Genomic DNA, 19356 nt, shown 5'->3' on the forward strand with positions numbered 1-19356 from the left:
GAAATGCCTCCAGGAGGCTTTTGTACTCTGAACACAGGCAGAGGGTTGCAGAGGAGCAGCTTCTTCCACACCCCCTCTTCTTTCCCTCCCTCCACCTCCCCTCAAGCCCAACCACCACCACCGCCCCCCTCCCAACCGCAGGAGAAAAAAAATAAAAATAATAATAGGGGTAATAAGAGAGGAGGTAATGGAACGTTCTCCAACTGGGCACATGTCAGAAGCCATTATATGTGGTGCAGATTTGCATAATTCAAGAAGCATCAAATTAAATTTGCATAATTCCTTTGATTACACTTGTTATTAAATGTAAGTGACATTGATTTACAAAATGGCCCAATATAAGGTTAATAGCGAATGTCACCTTCCAGCAGGGTGAAAAGGGTGCGTGTGTGGTAGTGGTGGTTGGGGGGGGTTGGGGAGCAGGGAGGAAGGAGAACAGGCAATTGATTCCTCTCTTTTCTATTCCTTAAAGGGCTCAAGCCTCCTTTATAAGGAGCCCTTGGCTTTCTCAAGGCTGCTCTTAGGTTTCATGTGGACAAGATGTAATTAGGATCGCCTGCCAAGTGGAGTTAATGCCATGATTCTATTACCTCCCTGCTCCGGCACTAAGCCATCGCAGGCCCCTCCGAGCTGGCTCAGGGCTTCATTAGGAAGAGCTTCCTAAAGGGAACCAGACGATCCTTTCTGTTCAGTGGCAACATGGAAAGGAACGCGGCATTGCCAGGAACTCTGAAAGCCAAAAAGCTCCTCTCGGAGACAGGCAAGACTGAACCTTCCTCCGGCAGAATCTCGTGTCTCACTGAATCTGCCACAGCAACCTCTCACCGAGGCAATTAAAAAAATCATCCAAGAGACAGACCCGAGCAGTTACCCATTGGCAGATGTGCTGCAGGCAGCTGACAGGAAAAATATTTAGAGAGTGAGAGAGCATGGCACAAACAAATTCTGTGATGTCAGTGATAGGGTCTTTGTGGCACCTGAAATCCTCTGATCTGGATGGCAGGCTCTGCCTGGTAAAGATATAGATCCACCGATAGCAGTGATAGGGCCAGTGGGACACAGATAGATCTGTAGTTGAGAATGAAAGAACAAATAAAATATAGATGGATCTGCAAAGTACGCAGTAATTCTAGGCTACAGCAGCAAGCTCACTTTGCAAAATGCACTCAGCTACCATCTTGATCACTTGGCTTGTTTGTGGGATCCCTTTCCCCCAGGCTTTGTCTGTCTGTTTTGCCCATCCTTATATCATGAGCTTCTCAGAACAGGAAACAGGCCTTTTTATCTGTAGCAGGACTGCCAGCAAAGCCCTGCAAAGACAGATTGAGGGCCCTGGATTTATTCAGCCTCCACAAGAGAAGGCTGAGAGATGATCCTGTGGCCACCTACAAATTCATCACGGGGGGACAGCAAGGGATCGGAGATGCTCTGTTTACCAGGGCGCCCCTTGGAGTAACTAAGAACAACGGCCACAAACTGACATAGAGCAGATTTAGGTTAGACATCAGTAAGATTTATGGTAAGGGTTTCCAAAATCTAGAATGGGCTTCCAAAGGGGGTGGTGCTCTCCCCTACTTTGGAGGTCTTTAAGAGGAGGCTAGACATGCACCTGGCTGGGGGTCATCTGATCCCAGCACTCTTTCCTGCCCAGGGCAGGGGGTCAGACTCGATGATATGCTAAGCTCCCTTCCATCCCAAACGTCTATGAATCTATGAATCTATCTGGGGAATCATGAGCAATTTGTATGTATGGCCATTGAATGACACAGATCATATTAATAACAAAGATAATAATAATGACACATGGACATATTGTTAGAGCTGTGCAAATAACTGATTTTTCAGTTTGCTGGTAGTTCTTGAAGAGAAATAAAAAATAAAAACAAGCAATTTTGCTTTGTCCTGAAAAATAAATGTTTCAAACATTTTTGGCAAATCACAGAGTTGGGTAAAACATTCATTTTCAGAGGAATGGGACCTTTTGCTCCATGTGAAATGAAATGCACTCTCACATTGCTGAGCTTTTAAAATATTTTTCTTAAATAAAATTGAACTGCATTAGGAATTAAAGTGTTGTTTTGAGTCGAAAAAGCAAGCTTGTTGCAAAGTTGTAGGAATGGTACGGTCCAACGTTTCCCGAACTCTAATTTAAATGTTCATTGAAAGAAACTGCTGTAATCAAAACCAATTTGTGAAATGTTTCAGTCAGCCTCAACGTGCCTTTTTCAGAGGAAAAAAGTTTGGATTGAAATATCACTGGGTTCTTCCTTCTGTGTCCATGTGCATGATGGATGAGCGTAACCCTTATCATGAGCCCATCTTATACATGGGTAAACTAAGACGTAGAGAAACATACAGCAAAATGGGGGGAAAGCTCTGCTTAAAAGCCAGGAGTTCTGACTTCCTGTCCCTGTTCTAACCACTAGAAAACAATAATCTATTTACCAGAAGAAATGATATAGGTGCATAGGACCCAGAAATCATGCAGCATTCTATGCAGAGCTAACATAGATGAGGGTGAGATAAGTCCTGCTATGATGTACATACAGGGCATATCTACACTGCATGTACACCAGCTTAAAATTACTGCACAGTAAACGGGAATAGGCTGGCATCTACATGTGTAGGTGTTAAAGCACATTAACACTGTGTGTGGACTGACTTGTGAGTGGACTGACATAAGCTGCCATAGGTCAGTGTAGGTAGGCAAGCATGTGTACATGTGTGCCTGTACTACACAGTAATTTCAGTTACTGCACAGTAAATGTGCACATGTAGACATGCCCACAGCTTTCTGAATAACAGTACAGGGCACAGGACATTTGCAACACATTAAGTGATAATGATGAAGGCCTGATCCCAAACTCATTGACGTGAGTTAAAAGACTCATTTTGACTTCAGTGGACCTTGAAGCAGGATTCCTGAGATGCTAGTAACAGTGGTAATGACTGATTCTTGGGCATATGGAGTTATATGAACTTTGGTCAATATACTGAAGCTATTCAAGCAGGGTTTTGGGGACAAATATACGCTTTGCAACAACACTGACTGCACATAAAGGTGACATGGACTATGCAGTGACCTGAGGCAATAATGACCTAAATAGTAGGCATATATAAATCCTGGGGTATTACTAACGTATGCTAAGAGTATTAGAACCTGATGCATAAAATGTAGCTCCTATCTTTGTATTTAAGCTTCTATGTAATTTGGGCTAGTTCTTCATATATATTGAGCAGCCTTTGCAACTCCTGACATTCAAAATAATATTAAGAATCCAGATGTAGTAATGAAGGCAGAATACAAAACATGGATTAATGGTTAACAGTAGCTCTAAGGTGTATGGTAACGATAAGAGGAACCGTATGGTAAATAACTTTAGCACTCTACCCACTGGGCAGAAGATCTTTAGTGCTCCATTGAATAACACTGAGTTCCTGTATAACAAGCCCATCGTAGCTCTGGAATGGGGCATTTTAAAGCTCCTAGGCCAAAGGTTTTAGTGCTGCACTTGAGACAGCTTACACCTTACAGGGATTCATTTTTCAGAAATCTCTGAGTTTTAGGAAATTTTCAGAAAGCTCTTAGGAAATCGGGCCCCTTTAAGGTGTTGCAAGCTGGGCAGCCCTGAATCACTAGTCACTTACAAAAATCTTGGGCACGGACTACACAGAAGTCTGAGGCCACGATGATAAGAGAAGCTGAAGTATCTCAACGTACATCTCCACCATGGCAGCATCATGTCCCAGTTGGGCTGTTCCTGAGTTATAAAAATGCATAGAGTCATTGTTGCATGTTATCAGCAACCACCTTTCTTTTTAATATTTGTAACAAAGCTAGGTTTGTAACAAAGCTGTGCTTCTGGGGGGAGGTTGGTTTCTGTAGTAGAGAGCATACTTGATCAGGACACAAGAGATCTGACTTCTACCTCCAGGTCTGCCCATGACTTGCTGTGCATTGCTGGGGCAGGCACTGTGCCTCTGACTTGTTCCATCCTTATCTGTCAGTAAGCCCTTCAGGGCAGGGGCTCCCTCAGTATTTGTACAGTGCCCAACATGTTGTTGCCTAGACTTTGCTTGGGGGTCTCTCTGCAAATAATGGTCCTTTTCTTTTTGCAGTCCGTGCTGGAGGGGAGAGGTGTGTGGATGCCAGCTCTGAACATCTATGCAAATACCTTTAAAACAGTGTTCAAAGAGGGGTTCAGAATGGGCCCCTTGTTCACAGGCACTTTCCCCAGCACTGACAATGCTGCTGCTTTAGTCATAAATCTGAATAGTTATTAATACTCACTGCTATACCCTGCTGCCTTTCTCGGTGCACTCACCCCTCCACACACTCTTCCCATTTGGTGCGTGTCTGTAGCAATATGCCAACCCTGCATGTTCAGAAATCATGAGTCAGCCCTCCCCACCCCACAGGAGGAGACTGGTTTTAAACTAGGACATTTAAAGCAAAAAAGAAATGAGAGTTGAATTCCTCATATATGCCTTAGGTAGGGCTTTCGAGCCATTAGGGGTCATGTTTTATCGACAATAATCAGGGCTGACCACTTAATTTTTGACAGATAAACTGAGATGCTGATATATGTGGATGCAAACATAGAATGCATCTTTTCTGGGTCCAAGCTGTCACTTTAAGAGCTCTTTGGTATTAGAAGTTGCTCCTGCCTCTTTCCCAGGGGAGCAGGTCATTGCTTCTTTACTCTTCTGTCCTCCTGGGTGGCAGCTATGACTGCGTATGAGCTCCTCTTGTGTTTTGGAAGCTGGGGAGCAAAGTCAGAGCCACAGAGAACTAGTGGTGGGTGATTAGGCAGAGGAGAGCTTCTTATTAAGGGTAACCCTGGCTCTGGCTGACAATTGCTGACATCGTCATATTTAGCACCCGCATGCAGTGAGCCTGAGATGCTTGCGCACTGGGTGAGCCAAGCTCAGCAACTGCAAATTAATCGTCAGTTCATTACTGCTTGGTGCCTTTCATCCTGACAGCAGCCTTTCAAACACAAATATAATTGGAAGGGTCCATGTGGCAGGAATTTGGTGAAGGCGGAGAGGAGGGAACTGAGCTCTCTCTATCTCTCTCGGGTTTGGTGTCTGAATTCTGAACACTTCTGGCCATTCTGTCTGAACACATGGCCAGGTCTGGGCAGGCTTGTAGAGAAAAATAATTTATCTTGCCCCTGTCTAATGCCCCTGCCACCCACCCATACTGACATACAAAGGGATCAGAGATCTTAGTACTAAGATATCTACTTATGTCATAGACGCTCACTTGAACAATAATTGCCTTACTCTTTCAAATAAAATATACAGAATAACTGGAAGAAAAATTGGAAGGGTGAGGTGGTGTAATTTAGTAGTGATTTTTTAAAATAAAAAAGTTATTACATCACAATTCTTCCTTCTTGAATATTCCCTGGATCACTACTTCTCCAACAAGAGCAAGGCAACATTACTACAGAATTACAGGCTTTTCTTTAATACTTTAATGGTTTTCTTATTGTTATTGTTATTATTAGTATCTAGATGTCACAATCATGAGCACAGTCCTGTTGTGCTAGGTGCTGTATATAACTGAACCCAAAAGTTGGTCCATAATGGTTATATGTTACCTAGAGGAAGGATGGTTTGGAGTGAAAGCACAAGCCTTGGATTCAACAGAATTTCTTTGTAGGCTGTGACAGGGGAATGAGACCCCTGGATTTTATTCCTGACTCCCAGAATGACTTTGGGCACTTCTCTGTGCCTCAGTTTCCCCATCAGTTAAATTGCTTTGATACAGCTAAGCCCACTGAGAAACCGGCCATGTTTACACAGTACATTGACTGTGCCCCACCATGGCAGCCTCATGCACAACACACTGCTCCAGGTAGGTTGCCTCCTACATGGGAAGAGTATATCCACCTTTATAAGGTGTTTCTGGCAGGGAAATTAGCACTGCTGAGTGATGATACCAAATAACCTGCCCCCATCCACTGCTGCATCTAGTCTGGTTTAGGAGGCAACCTTCCCTGAGCAGTCCAGCATAGTCAAGGGCCCCAGTACCAGACACAGTAAGTTTACAAAGTAAAGATGGCTACTGGAAGGCAAAGTTAATGAAGACGTTCATAGTGCTGTGAGGACCTCACATAGGATGGGGCTCTCCAGGGGCACAGCAGAATCCGCTCCCCCAGCATGGTCAGCCATGAGGACCATCAGGCACAGCCTGTCATCCCTAACACTAGAAGGGAGTTTATTTTTGAGGGGGAAAAGGAGCACTTCAAAAAAAAGGAAAACAAATATGAAATAGTTGACACAATCTGAATGCTCCGCATTCCCAACATGTTCATGGCATATCTTCTTTAAATGGAAACCATAAGAGACATTTACAGAAAATCTGGTTTTGAAGGAAAAACACTTGGTTTCTGATCAATGTGAAATGATTCAAGTGAGAAAACTAACTCAGGAACAGCAGGTTCATGTTGAACATCGCTCATTGGAAACAACTTTGAATTTTTTAGTGATATCATTTCCCTTGGTTGTGGCCATGTCTTGACATCTCTGAAGCTCTTTCAACTTCTTTTGGAGACTGACTGGGCAATACCCAGAAACCGCATTCGTTCCAGCCTCAGAAGTGTATCTCAGTGTAAGAGCCAGGCTGTCTCTGATAACTAGCACAGAGATCATACAGAGGACTCTGGTAGAAACACAGAGCTTCCTTTCTGCTGTGTGTCTCCAACCAGTGGCACTTTCTACACACTGACATGACAGGCTGTGGGTATACATTTTTCTCCTGGCTTGATGCTCCTTCTAGAGAAGAGCATCTGATGTGGGCATGAGAAGGGTTAAGTGCTTTCAATAACCTGTTTTGCCGCTGCCTGAGATGTGTTAATTTGTTTCCCTGAATGGCCTGAAGGATGTGGCCTCTATGCATCTCCGTGAAACAGAAGGAGCCCGATGCTGCAGATATCCCCCCCCTCCAGCCCCCTCCCCACTCCTGTGTAAAAGTTATTGTCGTATTCCGTGGAGGCTCAGGTAGGCAGATGAATGGGAAATGTTCCTCTCCATTACTAGCTGCACTTGACTGGAGTCTCATTACATTACGATGGCGCTTTAGCAGGCGAATGGGCCTTGCGTCTGGGTTCCGAGCACCCCTCATACCTCCCTGATAACGTAAATTACCCTCCGCCTCATTGCCTCAAATGATCAAACATCAAATTGCTAGTAAAAAAAAAGAAAAGGAAAAAGAGAGAGAGAGAGAGAGAGAGAGAGAGAGGAAAGGAGGAAAGCTGAACAGAACCATGGGTTGAATCTAGATGGTTTGTCAGCAACAGAGACGAGTCAGTGGCTCTTAAGCACTTGCTAAAGATGAATCCATTGAAGTCTTTGAGCAGGGTAATTTCACTGACATTAAAGCACACCTGTAAAACCAAAACAATGCTTTATAACTCCAGATTACCCCCGTCAGGACCCGATACTTCAAAGCACGCTTATTCTTTTGTATAGGTGGTGGTGGGGAGGGGAGGAGTGCTTATAGCCAATCTTTCTCCATCATCAGACTTCAATGAACCTGTGAGAGAGATGTTGTTGATTTTTATTGTTGTTGTCGAGCAATGCCGCTCATGCCCCCCAGTTGAAAAATTCCTCGACCATGCCAAATCCTTCTCCCTACAAGAGAGCGAGGTGTCAGGGTAGGTTTTGTGAGGGTGTAGGGTGCGCGCGTGTGCAGGGACAGTCAACTTCATGGGGAGAAATATGAATGGAGGCAGGGTAACGAGGCGCAGTGGAAAGATGAGGCTGTATGTCTTTTCTCAGTATTTAAACGTGTGCTTAATATGGTGCTCAGTGGAATGGTTAATCTGATAATGCTAGGAGTGTTTGCTGTAGTATTCAGAGAAATGTTTACTGCAGTATTTCATGGGGATTGTGTTCTGGATGGCACAAAAGAAGGAATCGCTCTAGCGTATAGGGAAATGTTCATTGCAAAATATACTAGAATATTAAGGAGTTTATTTAGTGATGTACTTAGTCTAATATGAGAAGAGTTAGGTACAGGGTGTTTTATTAATATTTTTGGAGTGGGGAACAGCTTGAATGGCCAGAAAGATTATGGATAAGCAATTTTTGATAATGCTGTTTGTATGCATAGATTTATGGGTTATAAGGCCATAATAGACTACAATGATCATCTCATGTGACCAGCTGGATTACACAGGTATATAAAAATTGCAGCATAATACCCAGTTCAACAAAGCACTTCAGCACATGCTTAACTTCAAGCATTCAAAGAGTTTCACTCAAGTCAATGGCAGTAACCTCACTGAAGTCAAAGGTGGTATTCTTGCATTTAATGTTAGGTTGGTGCTTGGGTGTTTGGTGGATTGGGACAATTATGGGATGATACTGCTAAATTAGTAATTTGTAATAAGTAATTTATTTAACTCTAATTTGTGTATTTTTCTGCTTGAGGACTGTTCTGGAGCTGATTGTGATTTTCTCAAATGTAGTCATTGTATGAAGTCATTCACTAATAATTTCAGTGAAAAATTCTTGGTTGGTAACTCATTCATGAGTAGTTCATTGTGAATATGCGCTATATGGGGCCAGACACTGTTGAAAGTAAATTGGCATGACTCCTCTGACATTAGTGAAACTGTGCTGACTTTCAGATTTACACTTGCTGAAAATCTGCCCCGCCCAGCTTGAAGTTTCTTTTGTTTTGATTGGACCTGTAGATGACCTGGTATTCTTTCTGCAAGGGGATTCGGTAGATGTAATAGCTAAGGTTGGGTTTCCATTGCAAATGCTTACATTTAACATTTAAACGTTTATATTCTGTTACATTTTTTCCAGTATTCATATAGGGCATGTTGTTTTTGTACCCAGTCTTGCACATGAAATGATCTGCTAGAAAATGCACAAGAAGCAAGATGAAAAATGGTGCAGAACAAGCTGTGAATTTAGCACATCTCAGACACATATGTATAACTGCATTGGTCCCTTATTCCATATTTTTTTGAGTCTGCAAATTGCGCATTAACCACTTCTGATTTCTTTTGAATATATTCATTAGGAATTTGCCAAACTAGTTGGGGTGGATAATCTTCTGACAAGACTGACTGTTCATAAACTCTTTGTGAATAGGTCAGCTCAGTCATGTGGTATTTTTGTAATCAGGAAAACAAATAGCAAATAAGGTGGAATTAAATTGTGAATTTTTAAGGAAATAAATTGTATTTGTACAGTTGCCAGCTCAAATGGCCTTGTTCAGAAATAGACCTGAGTACTACTACAATATGCATTATAATATAATAATAACATGTTTTGTTACAAATTTTCAGTTGTGCATTTCTGATGATAAAATTCATTATTTTTTTAGGATAAAATTCACTACTGTTTTTGTGACTACCTAGCAGTTATCTGGATTTTCGTGAATGGCGTAGACTATGAGCCCATAAAACTAATGAGCCAAACTTGGTACTTCCATTCACAAAAATACTTGCATATATTTTGTCCTCTTTACTCCAGACCACACTAGACTGAAGTGAATGAAATATTGGAAGTGTGTTTTGTACAGTCTTTAACAGATGCGCTTCATGTCAAAGTGGTTGTTTCTTTAATTAATGTAAGATGATTTTCAAAGTGATTAGTGAGTTCAGGTGTCTTGGTCTTTGGATTCTCAACTTAGGCACTTTGCAGGGTACTCAAGAGTCCCTAGTTGACCACCCACCAACAAAGGCATCAGAAACCACCCCACTTTGCAAACTTTCCCCATTCAGCATAGTTCAGTGTTTAAGGCATAGTTAGGCCTGCTGGAATGGTTTTCTTAAAGTGTACTGGGGTTGTGTGTTCAAAATGGGGTGGAGGGGATTTGGTTACCTGGGCCAAGAGGATGATAGAGCTTCTAAGGAAACTGGAGTGCTGCATGGTGTCTGATGGATTCCAAGGGAGGCCTATAAAGAGACACAGGTTACATGCAGTATGAGATTATCCTAATACAGTCTGGGGGAATTAGTATGAAGTCATGTTAAAGCAGGCTACTGTTGATTGTTGTTGGCTCAAGAGAGGTTCAGTTCATGCGGTGTTGAAGATGAATTTGTTATTGCATTCAGGATGTGTGGATGCTTTTTTCTTTGCTTTTTTCCTTGATTAAGGGTGAAAAAAATGAAAGTTTTTCTTTTGGGTCATTTCAGAGGAGGCTGGCTAAACGATAAAACAAAAATGAAGTGAAAGTATTTTCTTCTATTGCTGGTTCTACCCCAAACCAAAACTTTCATTTAATTTTCATATAACTTTTTTCCTTAAAAAAGATAATCTCATTACATTCTGAAAGAAAAAATAGAATTTCAAAACAAAAGTCAACACAGAAATGTAATATTTTAAGTTTTTTTGGCTTTTTATTTTTCTTTTGTCAAATTCAGAACTGACTTGCAAATAGCTTGAGTCAACAATTAGCAAACAGACATTATACCAAAAAAATCACCCTGGTCTAGTTACGTTGTTTGAAGAGGGCTGTCTGCTGTGTTTTCAAGACAGGTTCTGCATTTTATCTGTGTTGCATAACACCTGCAAGAAGTGGCGGTCCTAGATGTGATTGTGCATAATAATAATAATAATAATAATAATAGTGAAGGTTTGCCTGCCTGTGTTAGAGGTATGATGCATGCCATGAATATGTGTGCATATCATGTCAGGAATATATTTACATTGTCTCTCAGTTGCATTCAGCCTTCTATAGATTTGTCAGTCTTTTTAATGGAAAATTTACTGCTTGCACCTACAAAGAATTATTTACTGACATTTTTGTTTGTCAGTATGGCCCCATACATTATCCTAGTTATTCTTTTTGATCCTCATGTGAAAGGTCTTGTTTTGCTGGAAAGGTTTTATTCTTTCAATAAAAAGCTTAGACCTAAAAAAACTGAATTTTTTAAAAATTGAAAACTGTTTTTTCCTCTAGCAAAAATAGCAAATTTCTGCCAAAAATAATGGAAAAGAGGCAAAATGTTAATTTCTTTTGAAATTTTCCTCCAAAGCACAATTTTCTGACCCATTTTAGCTCCTCTTAGATTATATGCTAGCATATTTTGGTATGACTTTGATGATTACACTTATAAATATCCCCTTATAACATCATGTTGGATGAAATGCAAAATCTGGTCCTGTAATATGTGATCATTCAAGATTCGGTGACATATTTTGAAACAGTAGGGCTGTTAGCCCCAGTGTCTTGGCCAAATTCCAGTCTGGGTAATTACATTCTGCTGGCCTATATTCCATCCTGTAGTTCAACTGGAAAAAGCATTCTTCATTTCCCCTCCCACAAGCTCTGCTGCAGAGTAGGTATGAGAGGCTGATGCTTCTTCACCCCAGAAGCAGTTGCCTTTCAGTGATGAGAGTAGTGTTGCCTGTGCCAGGTACTTCTGGCTTTGCACTTTTGCTGAGAGGTGTGGAAAGCAGTAGGCCAGATCCCTGGCTGGTGTAAAATATCATAGCTGTCACTGACTGCCATGAAGTTGTGCTGATTTTCACCAGATCAGGATCTTGTCCAATCTCTCATTGTTATACTCACTTTAGGTCCTGTTGAGAAGTGGTAGGTCTAGAAGAGCAGCCACCAGTGCAGCACCATACTGGAAACTCAATGGCCTTTCAGCAGCAGTACAAAGGGAAGCAGGGAGGAAGGACTTCAAGAGGAGGGAGAGGTGTGTGGGCTTCACGGAGGCTGGCACCGGTTGGTAAGAGGGAGGACTTGTTGGCGGGCTTGACCTGTGCATGTAATTTGTAAAGAGGATTTTTACACCAGATCGATGCTTTCCTCAGCATTTTAATGCACCCCATTGGTGTCCTTAAACTCTAATGATGCAGTCTGTGAGAAGCTGCCATTTATTACCCACAGATGGGGTGATAATTATTGACAAGATTGTAACTAATAATTAAACCCATTTGCTCCTTTAAACAAGTTGGTGTGAATTATTTCCAGGGAGTTCTTTAGCAGGGCTGTGGTCACTGTCTCCTTGTGGCTAGAATTCTAATGCTGCCTGGTGACAGGCCAAGTGGAACGGATGAGAGCACGGCCACTCCTTAATGGGACCCTTGCAGATCAGCTTTGTGATGCCTAGATACCTTGCAAGGACTGGTGCCTGCTCTCCCAGCAATGGGAATTCATCGCTCATGCTGGTGCCATTAATAAGGTCATGCCTTACCTTTCCATGAACTCGTTGTGTCTCTCCTTTGTCAGTGCTCTCTGGCTCCTTCCTAACCAAACCTTCTGTGTCATGTTGGAGAGAGGGTGGGACAGGTTTATTCTTAGAGCTATTCTACTGAAGTCATAAGTATTAGACCATGGATGGATTTGGTCCTGTAGGACTCCAGTAAAAATACCACCCATGATGCCCTCAAATTTAATTTTTACTGAACCCATTTCCTCCTAATCCAATTGACAATCTCTCTCCTTCCTCGTAATACAAGGCAGTGGTTTCTGGTAGACAAAACACTTGCCTAATACTCAGAAGACTGGGGTGCTGTGCTCAGTTCTGCTGCTGGCCTGCTGGGTGACCTTAGGCAAATCTTTCTCTCTCTCTCTGCCTCATTTTCCCCATCTGTAAAATGGAGATAATGATACTGCCCTTTGCAAAAAGCTTAGAGAGCTATTGCTGAAAAGAATGAGGTAACAGCTAGGGACTCTCAGCATCTTCATCATACGCTTTTTCCTAGTACTGTTGAGATCATGGAGTTATAGATAGTTCATGGGGGGGGGGGGGGCCACAGGGAGCAATATGCATCCCCCCCACCCAATTTCTGTGCCAACAGTGGGGTGTGGGGCTGCAGTTCAGATGGACCCAGCAACTGGCAGCAGTGCGGGTGGGGGCTAGGACAGTGGCAGCACTGTTGGAGTTGTGCCTCCCCACTGAAAACACTTATGTGTCATCTATGTATGGCGTGATCACTACAGACTGATCCCCACCACTTCCTCCTTGCTCCAGGGAGAAGTAACATACCTTCAGTTTTCCCTCTATGCCAATGTAGCTGGGCTGGCCTATGCACTGGTGTGAGGAAAGGGAGCCTGGCAGGCATCACCTCATTCTCTTATTCATCTGCTGTCCCTTATTGTGCTTGGCAGAATGGGATTTAAAGGGCTCCTTTACCCTGCCCTGTGCATTCATACAAGGCAGGTCATGATTTCCACACTGCGTGTGTCTATGTCAGCTTTTGCATCTGTGTTACATGTGTGCTTCTAGGGATGTGGTAAATGATAGGAGTCATTAGCTCCCATGTGGATCAGGATACGATGACACACAATTCCAGTGTACATAACTTTGGATGAAGTGTTCACCAATATTGTCTTTGAATGAAATGAAGTGCTCCAGGGGTCAGTCCTGGGGCTGGTTTTGTTCAACATCTTCATCAATGTGAAGAAGTTGAACAAAGATGGCATAGAGTACACCCTCAGCAAGTTTGCAGATGACATTAAGCTGTGGGGAGTAGTAGATACACTGGAGGGTAGGGTTAGGATTCAGAGAGAACTAGACAAATTGGAGGATTAGGCCAAAAGAAATCTTACGAGGTTCCATAAGGAGATGTGCAGTCCTGCACTTAGGATGGAACAGTCCCATGCACCAGTACAGGCTGGGGGCTGACTGGCTGGGCAGCAGCTCTGCAGAAAAGGACCCGGGGGTTATAGTGGGCACTAAGCTGAGTATGAGCCAACAGTGTGCCCTTGTTGTCAAAAAGGCTAACAGCATCCTGGGGTGCATTGGTAGGAGCATTGCCAGCAGATCAAGGGAATTGATTATTCCCCTCTATTCTGCACTGGTGAGGCCACATCTGGAATACTGTGCTCAGTTCTGGGCCCCCCACTACAGAAAGGATGTGGACAAATTGGAGATGGTCCAGTGAAGTTCAACAAACAAGGTTAGGGGGCTGGGGCACATGACTTATGAGGAGAGACTGGGAGAACGGGGCTTACTGGGGGCTTATACACAAGCATGGAGGCTGCTCTGACACACTGTAACTATAGCATGTCAGAGCAGACTCTATTAATTGAGTCTGCTGGAGTGTGGTAATTACCGTGCTCTAGCAGCCTTCCGCACCTCATGTATCAGCATCCCAGTGCTTCAAAATGGCGGTAGGGGCACTTGAACTAAGGCTCATCAAGCAAGTTTTAGTTGAAGTGCCCCACTGCCATTTTGAAGCATGGGGACACCGATACACAAGATGCTGTGGAGCTTTAATTAGAGTGGCTCTCAGAACTGCTCTAATTAAAGCACTGCTCCCCCCTCATCCCTGGAGCATGTGTGAAAGTGCCCATTAAGTCTAGAGAAGAGAAGACAGAAGGAATTTAATACTAGCCTTCAACTACCTGCAGGGTGGTTCCAAAGAGGATGGAGCTGGACTGTTCTCAGTGGTGGCAGATGACAGAACAAAGACCAATGGTCTCAAGCTGCAGCAACTGAAGTATAGATTAGATATTAGGAAAAACTTTCTCACTTGGAGGGTAGTAAAACACTGGAACAGGTTACCTAGAGAGGTGGTGGAACCTCCACCCTTACAGGTTTTTAAAACCAGACTTGACAAAGCCCTGGCTGGAATGATCTAGTAGTGGATGGTCCTGCTTTGAGCAGGGGTTTGGACTAGATGACCTCCTGAGGTCCCTTCCAATCCTAATTTTCTTTTCTTCTATGATTCAGAATTTTAAGTTTGGGTGCTTTGATCTGCAAAGCAGTGGTCAAAGTGTTATGAACCTTGATGGAAACTGTTTTCACAGTTTTGAGGACAGAAACTTTTCTGACTAAATAAATTCATTCCCTTGATCATTTTATTGCTCCACTCTCTATTGGATCAGACTTAGGTCTGAAGTACCAATGATGTGTAATATGCAAACTATGCATGTTTCCTTGTTTTCCAAGGCCACTGAAAATGCAATCTAGAATGACATTGCAAAGTCAAATCTAACTTGCTGTCCCCTCTCATCCCTAAGCCCATTTCAGAATGCCTATGTTTAACATAATGCCTCAGAAATGCACCCCCCGCTGCACACACTTACACACACACGTGTGTGAACAGCCACTACTTACAGCAGCACTCTCCCCCCACCCTGCCCCACTCCACTCCAGCCAGTCCCCACCCCAGACAGAAGGAGCAGTGCCCAGCCCAGTCCACCCCTGCCTTTAACCGCTGCTCAGGAGGGACTGGGCCAGGCAGTGTGGGCAGACAGTGTGCACCATGCTGCTCTGCCTCCTGGCCAGACTGTATCCCACACCCCTGGCTGCTTTCCTCTGCCTGCAGCAGCGCTACTGACTTGGTAGCGGGGACATTGGGTGGGGGGGCACCAAAATACAAGTTTGCCCAGAGTGCCATTTTCCCTAAGGCTGGCTCTGGAAGCTAGGTTTTGTCACCTGGGGACTGGACCAGTCCAGAGGAGATGGACATTCATAATGGAGAGGGCTGGGCATGTTCACTGTCATCCAAGGGCTCAGGGCAGAAACACATATAACATGGGTTTTCCTGTTACAGTGATATCTGGCAAAGTGTCTGACTTGCGCCCAACAGGGCAGCGCTGAGAGTGGAGGCTGAACAGTGAGGAGCAGGGTTTGCAGCAGTGATGCTCAGCAGTCTGGTTGGGGGAGCTGCCTTTCCCGCTGTATGTTTCTAGGGAGGGTGTAAATCTAATCTTGATGCTAGGGTCCATTAGCAGTGGAGGGGAGTACTGTATGTGCATTCATTCCCTGCTCTCACCCCTGGATGACAGAGTACACTGCTGCTCTCTGCCTTAGCTCACACAGGAGGCCGCACATTAATTCTGCAACGGCAATGTATAATGCCATCGTAAGTCTTAGGACCCCTCAGCAATTTTGTAAGGGGATTTTACAGTAATAAATACTCTACATGTACATACCATTATTTGTGTTTCACTTCATTTTCCCTACCAGTGTAATGATCCAGTTGGCCTTTGACTCAACCAGGAGCTGGACTGTCCTTATTCACACCAGCTTTATACTGGTGTGACTCATCTGGAGAATCAGGCTAAGCAGCTCCACATTTGAGTGTGTTTGGATAAACGCAGACAGGATAATAAAATTGAAGCATATGTTTAGGATGGTGGCATAAGTCAAGGAGAAAGATGCAAAGCATATAGGTTCTCCCAAATACGTGTCATATGTCAGCATTTCACACCCTCCTGTACCATCTGTGTGCCACAGCATTAGTCAAAAAGCTAGTTTGGGAATGTTTAGAGGGTTTTCTTCATATGGTTTTATTAAATATACTGGTACGTCTCTGTTTGGAAAGCAAAGCTTCTTTAGAATTGAGCCCAAGTGTTCCAGACATGAAATTTTACAAATATACCCGAAAAGATTTGCTTGCTGTGCTGATTTGTCTTTGTCTTTCTTTCCATGTACGTTACCTTTTCTACACCATGTCCTGCTTGAAAAGAAGTTTCAGTAGCAAAAGATTTCCAGAATAGGGGAGTTCTCCACCCTCTTTCCTTTTTCTTAGAGGGGATTCTATGATAAGTTTTACAGTAATAGAATGCCACCATGCACATCTAACCACTCACCTCAGCTATCTTAAACTAAGCAAGTTAGGTCCCAGGCCTATAAAGACTCATTCATGTGCTTCACTTTAAATTTCCCATTGAACTCAATGAGACTATTTGCATGCTCAAAGTAAATCACTTGTGTAAATTTTTCTAGGATCAAGGCAATTTAGCAGAAAACTAAAAAAAGAGAAAAAAAGTAGCTGAAGAAAAAGCTGTCAAACTTGGCTTGTTCTATAGATCTCCCTGGACTTGAAATTTGAGACTATGCATGTATTTGTTTTTAAAATATTACGAGCATTGGCATTTTAATAATTGCTTACTTAGTTCATGCAACTAATCCTTTAACTGGAATGTTTCAAATGAATATTTCCTTCAAAAACAGGCAAATCTAATGAATATTTACAAAATTGCTGCATTTTCGTTTAGATAAAAGTTATCATCAAGTTTAACTAGACTTTTCAAAATCCAATAAAGATCAAACTAAAATGATCAAGGCCAGTGCTTATAACTTAGAGCTCAGCAATTCTGACTGGAACAAGTGCACATTGTACTGAAATGTGTTTCTACCAATCCCACTGAAAGTTTAAAACAGATTCACCATTAGGTATAGTCTGAGCTTGACAAGTGAGTTAGAACATAATGTCTTTGAGAAAGTTAAGGGCTGCTCCAAAAATCTGGGAGTAGAGTTAGAATGAAAGTTGGAATTAAGACTTTCATTGTAATGGGTGTTAGTGATAGCTGGTATAATAGCAACTCTCCAGCTTTTTTTCTAGTGTGGACCACATTTTAATGGAGAGGTTCCCCTTCCTTTCATTCTCAGTTGTTCTGAATATCTTTCTTGTTGGAAGCACGCTTCAATACCATTCCTCTGGCTACTCCAGCAACTGCTTATATGGAAAACTATCACGATTTTCAAAATACGTTTTCCTCCTTTTAGAGGAATTTAGCAAATGAATGTAAAAACAATAACCAATGCCAACCAGCTCTTTGTAGCCCATTGGCAAGTGCCCTGTAGACCACCAGTAGTCCACAGACCAGTTTCCGAAGAAACGTGCTATAATAATGTATCCCTAACCATGCTTTATACCAATAAGTGGGCTATAACCCTGTCAAGGTGTGCTGGTGACTCTATAAACCATGAGACCTGAATGGTCAATGGTCGAGTGGTTTAACACTGTCACCAGAATACTGAGATAGCCTTATAAGCCTTGTGCTGCATGGCTGGGGATACATTATTCACTATAATATATGGTAAGAAATGCCTGTTCAGGGTTTGAAATGAACTGCTTTAGCCACTAGCCAGCATGGCTAGTGATCAGGGAAATCCATCAGCATTTCAGTGTGCAATGGGAGATTAAAATAGAAAGACACAGAGAAATTCACTTCTGCATAAAGCTTACATAGGCAAAGTAGTAGGCAGCACTCTGGCCTGTCTGCACCCCTATGGCGGGGATAGCGGACATGATTCCCATGTACTTTGGCAGGTGGTCTGTGACTGCGCTGTCTCAAACTCATGAGCCACTCTTCCCTACTCCATCATGTTCTGTCTGGTCCTCCCTTTGTGTCCTGTGCAAAGCTAGCACAGAGGCAACTCCTCTACTGCAGCTGGTCTGTCTGAGCAATTGGAGTTTTCCCCTCCTCTCCTTCTAATGTAATCAATTGCCTGCTTCATGGACTAGGCTGGCCTGAGGCTCCTGGGTGAGTTAGAGAATGATGAAGACTTAGGCCAATCTTCAAATATGACAGACAGATCATCATAATAATGGTAAAATATCCATTTATTATGTAGCATATTTCATTTGCAACGTTCAAAGTCCTTTTCTAACAGTTCAATACCTAATGGTAAAATATCCATTTATTATGTAGCATATTTCATTTGCAACGTTCAAAGTCCTTTTCTAACAGTTCAATACCATTATAGCCAAGATGGGACAGAGAGGCACAGATCTGCCCAAGGTTATCCAGCAGTCCACAGTCAGAACTGAAGTATCTTGTAGGCTGGCCCTTAGTTCTGCCCATTAGGCAAGGCTGCCTCAAGGATGTGTGTGCGTGTGTGGGTGTACGTGTACAATGCATGGATATATGTGTGCATGCAATCTTTAAGTCACCACTGGCCTTTGGTTGCAGGAGAAACGGTGTAATTGCTTGTGTGTGTCCATGCATGAAAGGAGAGAACTCTTACAGTGAGTCAGGGCTATGGAAAGCTTGTGTGGGCCTCCTGAAAATATTTCTGTAGTATTTTGCAGGTATTTTTTGGTTTAATTGTTGCTACAACCCACACCCAGGTCAGTAATATTAACTCCCTTTTGCAGACTGGGAAACTAAGGCACAGAGTGATTATGTGTCTTGCTTGAGGCCATTGAGGCAGCTGGTGTCCAAGCCAGGAACAGAACATAGGCATCCCTAGCTGTCAGCCTGCTAAACTGCAAATGCCTTCCCTGTGGCCAGGAGGTGACTTAGCTGGTTAACTGAAAGAATTGGTTCAGCAGGAGACAGGGAGTTCATGGAGGCTGAGACATCAAGTATTATCTGTCTGGGCAGCACTGCCTGACTACTGAAAACTGGTCTGGGTTTTCCAGATTGGGGCCAGGAACAAAGCAGATTGCCAGCTGGTCAAAGGTCTTTCTGAGAGTATCAACCCACTGGGCAAGCGTGTTTAAGGAGCACCAGTTTCTGTACCCAGCAGCACAAAAGGGACTGGTGTGGCTGCCACAGCTTTGACTCCCCAGCCTTCATGAGCAGGTACCAGGTATCAAGGTGCATGGGGCGAGGAACTCCCTGCAGGGTGCTTTTCCTGTCACCCTCCTCCAGCTTCCATGTTGGTGGATGCCAATTAACAATAA

The sequence above is a fragment of the Alligator mississippiensis genome, chromosome 6 (assembly GCF_030867095.1).
Source record: "Alligator mississippiensis isolate rAllMis1 chromosome 6, rAllMis1, whole genome shotgun sequence".
In the NCBI taxonomy this organism is placed as follows: domain Eukaryota; kingdom Metazoa; phylum Chordata; order Crocodylia; family Alligatoridae; genus Alligator; species Alligator mississippiensis.